We start from the raw sequence: 5396 nt of genomic DNA, 5'->3' as shown, positions 1-5396 counted from the left end.
TAACACAATGTCGAGATTTCTCCTCCAGTCAACATAGTTAGAACCTTCTAGTTCTTTTTGACCCAAAATAGTACTAATCGGATTAAAAGGAGACATGTTGAATCTGAGATTAAAGAAACAGTTCCAATAGATCAATGACACAGTCATGTAACATTGAATATTTACATTCAAACTCATGATATACATATACATTCATGCATCTTAAATAGCCAATCGTTGGGATTGGAGAACTATTCATACCATATACATATATAATGACTGATTATTCACTCCACAAGCTTATATATACCAAACTTAGTTGGAGAGTCTACTATTAGTTTAAGTCAAGTGAAAATCTTCTGGTTACATTGATCCAATTATATATTACTCAGTTTAGGAGAGTTAATACAAATTATCAAACTAGCGATTAAATACGTAATGACTTGTATTAAATTCATCCGATAGGGAGGAAGGTCTAAGCCAACACATAAACTTAATACTTCACTACTATTTAATCATGGTGAATTTTGAAAAGAACATTTTATCATTATTTTTATTTTCTCTTAAATTTTATACAAAAATTTTCCAGAAAGCGAAATTTGCAACAAAAATGAAGTTCATAAAGAATATGGTCTCGTAATCATATTGTCAAACATATTACTCCAAAAATATTACACATTAACTTTGTAAAGCATTTTCAATGATTCACAAATAATTTGTTCATGTATAAACCCAAAAAGATTTTTTTAAAGGGAAAATTGTATATAATAGCAAACTAATAACCTAAAATAAATGGAATAGGTAGGGTTTGATTTAATTGTGCTCCATAGAAAACGTTAGCTAAAATTTGCCAGCGCCTTTCTCCCCGAAATCTCGCTTGCCACTCTCCATGCTCGCTCACCTCTCTCGCTTTATACACAAAAGTGTATAATTATGTTTCTGTTTTGTATAAAGCGAGAGAAAATTGTATATACACATGCAAAAATATATATCTTCGTGTTATACACTTAATTATACAATTTACAAACATTTTACTTCAAATATTGCAGAGAAAAAAGCTCACGAATTATACAATTGCGAATTATACAATTGCAGTAAAATACAATTTTTTCTAGGTTTATACAACAGAAGTGTATATATTGTGTTTCTGTTTTTGTATAAAGCGAGAGAAAAACATATATCTTCTTGCTATACACTTATAATTATGCAATATACATACATTTTAATTCGATTCAACTGTATGCAAAACAAATTTTATAAAAATATTGCTGTGAAATAGGCAGCGAATCATACAATTGTGCATTATACAATTGCAGTGAAATAGGATAGCGAATTATACAATTGCAGCGAAATAGGCCAGCGAATTATACAATTTAGGCCAGTGAATTATACAATTTTGGCCAGCGAATCATACAATTGTATATGTATAGCGAATTATACAGTTTTATGTTTGGTATGGAGCGCAATTATGCAAACTTTGCTATAACATATAAATATGAATTTTTTGTTTGCTATATGTGAAAGTTTCCCTTTTTTAAATCATAAAAAGTGCTTATTGCTGCTTGTCAATAAAAAAGAACTCAATAACTGATATATTTTCCACATAAAAGAAAAAATTTCAGAAAGAAAGATTTTTGCAACAAAAAAGAATTTCAGTTCATTCAATATAAAATCTTATACATTAAAAGTTAAACTTATGAGAAATAACATACATAATGAAGAGACTGTTGCAAAATTAATGGAGACATTGTTGCCACTAATTACGTGGATGCACAACAATAAACAATTACTTATATTAAGTTCTAGGACCCCAACTATTTAATTTGGGTTCCATTAATACAAATAGATAACTACCAGTTTTTTTTTTGTTTTTACTCATATAAATTTCCAGTACAAAAATAAGTGAAACTTTTGTTTCTTTTAATATGAGAAAACAACCAACATATATACATGTGAAATTATAAGAAAACTACACCCAACATATATTTGAAAAACAATTAGTAGCCACCATAATGAGAAAATAAATTTCCAGCCGACACATTATGAAATAAAAAAATTGTGAGAATATCTCATTAAACAGGCAGCCTTTTACGTAGAAAAAAAGTTACACCCAACACTTATTGTTTATATGATACAATATATGGGTTGGTTAATTAAATTTTCTTTTCTGCAACTCAATTTTAAACTCATTAATTTTGTTTTCTATTAATATATATGAAAACTACCAGCCGACATAATATGAGAAAATTTGTGATTAATCTCCCAAAAATGCCGCCTCAAGAAAAGAAAAATACACGACATGAACAACCATTATATTTCTTCTTAAAATTAATTATTCATCATACAAAAGGGACAATGTGCAAAATCTGATGAAAATACCATCCAATCTTAGTGATTAGTTTTCATACGTCATTATTACCGTATGCATTCAACAAAACAAATCAATTCAAGTTTTTATCTGTTTTATTGTTTTCATGATAAACAAAAATTTCTAACCACGAATCATACAGTCACTTGCACATATAAAGATATGCATATTTCAGATTCTATATAAAGATGCAAGTATGACTCCTGATGCCAATTGATGGAAAATAGCATACACAACGGAAGCATTCCAGAATCATACATCTTGCATGAATATAAACAACAATCACAAATAGACATCACATATAAAGTATCCTGAAATTAACTCAACATTACCTCTTGAAGCGTGTGAAGATATCTTGAAGCAAATCCAACTCCAGTTCTACAGTCTTCTACATTGATCCCAATTAACAATTGAACTCTCTCAATACTTAGGTGGGCAAGTATTGTATAGAAATCCCAATTCCATCTCTTTTTAGGTTAGAATAATCCCTATTAATAGAGATGTCTTCCTAGTCCAAAGAGAATTCTTTTTCTTTCGAGAAAAATAAGAAACACACGTTTCTTTTCTTTTTGGAGAAGAACACGTTTCTTTTTTTCCCTTTTTCTAGAAAATAGAATTCTGAGTTCTAGTTAAATTGGGAACTAAAGGGACCACATAATTTATTAGTGAGGCTTCCTATTATGGAAATAATTCTAAATAATTAATTTGAATTATTCTTACCATAATAAATTATAAATCATTACATTGAAATTCGTAATTGAACTCCTCTATTTATTTCGAAATTCACCATTAAACACTTATGTAATAGACATGTTAAGATAACTGATACTAATCAATAAATTAAATTACTGACGCATTTAATTCAATGATTAACTTCCTTTAGAGCAATACTTAACTATTTCACATGCAAGATTCATAAATCTACCGGTCGAGTTTACGCATGAAAACTTATAAGCTTCTCATAAAAGGTGTATCATCAATATCTATACTAAGACATGGATTCCATCAACTAACTAATTGTTTCACCAATATATATTATTATCATCCAATCTATCAGGCATATCGACCCATCTAAAAATCTCACATTTTAATAAATCAAAATGATAATTAATAATATACAGATCATTATCGTTATATCAAGGTTATAATATAAGTACATTTAATCGTTTAGACAATATGTTCTTATCTGTCAGTCTAAAACAACTATCTCTGCTTGGTCCCGGTCAATACATATCAAATGCACTAGCACGAGAAGTTAGAACTTTGTCATTCTCATAATCAAGATAAAATACATTTAATCTCATGCTACAATCTTTCTAATGATTTTGTCCAGATTTCCATGTATGATTGTGAACTATAATTTTTAACTTATAAGAACCGATGATTTAATCTTCTGTGCAAAAGCTTAAACTCTATACACAAAATCATTTACTTTATAAGTTAAGGACACATATATGACAATTGATCTATTTAATGTAGCACTTTATTGAATTGAATAAATGAATAAACAATATTTCAATATTAATACTATATCAAAACGCATGATTAATATTATATCCTAACAAATTTCTCATTCAAAATTTATCTTTTAAAGGCATCTTAGGGATTTGATTCAATTCTTAGAGATGTAAAATAAAAAAATTTAAAAGATTTTATTCTAACTCTATGAGGAATAATTAAATTTTAGTTAAATTGGTTGAGAGGTGTCAATTTTTTTAAATTGATTTAGTTGAGGGATGAATGATTAATGGGAAAAAAATGAGCTTATCAAGTGATTAATTAGTAATTAATAAAAATCACAAAGAATAAAAAAAAAAGTGAAAAAGATAGAAATATTTAAAAAGGAGTTTGTCACGACCAAAATCTAGACTTAGACGAGACTGGCGTCGTTGACCTCTTATAGGTCGCAGACAAGCCTACATAAGTCATCATTACTTCATCTAGGTTAATTTTAGCGAAAAATTTGAATTTTTTGTTATATAACATTCATATAAGACATTCTACTTGAACTTATAAATTTTCACAATCAACCATCTAATAATCAGATCATCAAATGAAAGAAAGAGTTCAATACTGCATTAAGTGTATACTTGCCAAAATGACACCAATACAATGTCTGAAATAAAAGGGGAAAGAACGCTAGTGGAACGTACTCCACTAACTAACACCTATATCTAAGCTAGAATATAATGGGAAAGCGTCCTCGAAATCATGAGGGCCAACAAAGTCTGGATGAATGCTCCACGTCTGGATAGCTGTAGCGTCGTATCGTAAGCTCTAGCGTCCGCCTGTTCCTACACCTGAAAGTATAGAGTTTTATGGGATTAGTACACACTTCTACTAAGTATGAGTATATTCAAGCACACACCAAGGACATGCATGATTAAGAATAACTCTCTCCTAAAGATACGAATTATGGAATGTCAAGTCAATGGACTTGCCAAAATCGGATTAGGAATGTCATGATAGGAGAGTAACATGCATCATCATACTTATCATTTTGCAAACAACATATCACATATTGCACATATCATATCACATAGTACATATCATTCTTTCACATGCCATGAGACCTTGGAATCATGGACTTGACATTAGCATTTCTCAAAATGAGGGCTCAACAAATGAGACCTCAACTATTGAGCCTTTTTTAGAAAACATAGAGTTTGCTTCATTCATTCATACGTACTTTATTTTCATTTTTTCATATACTAGTGCAACCACCAGTCATACCTAGGATGTAGTTTAAGATTCATCGGTTCACTGTGCAATGACCAAGAATAACCTAGTGTCATTACTTAAGTCTAGCTCATCTCTTGATTATCCTACCCTAACACCTTTTGTATCGTTCATTTCATTATGTGTATTCTTTGAGGCTGGACTCATTCTTTCGTTGGGAATTTTAACCTTAACTGACATAGATCATGTGAGCATCATGAAATCAAGTTTGTAATCCCCACACCGAAAAGATATGGAATCACCGGCCAAAGTGAATCAAAACATGCTAGCGTATATAAAGAATTGAACCCTGCTAGATCCCTATATTGGC

This window comes from Solanum lycopersicum, chromosome 12, assembly GCF_036512215.1.
Source record: "Solanum lycopersicum chromosome 12, SLM_r2.1".
In the NCBI taxonomy this organism is placed as follows: Eukaryota; Viridiplantae; Streptophyta; class Magnoliopsida; order Solanales; family Solanaceae; genus Solanum; species Solanum lycopersicum.
The sequence above is the reverse complement of the archived record's forward strand: the minus strand, read 5'-3'. Positions refer to the sequence as shown.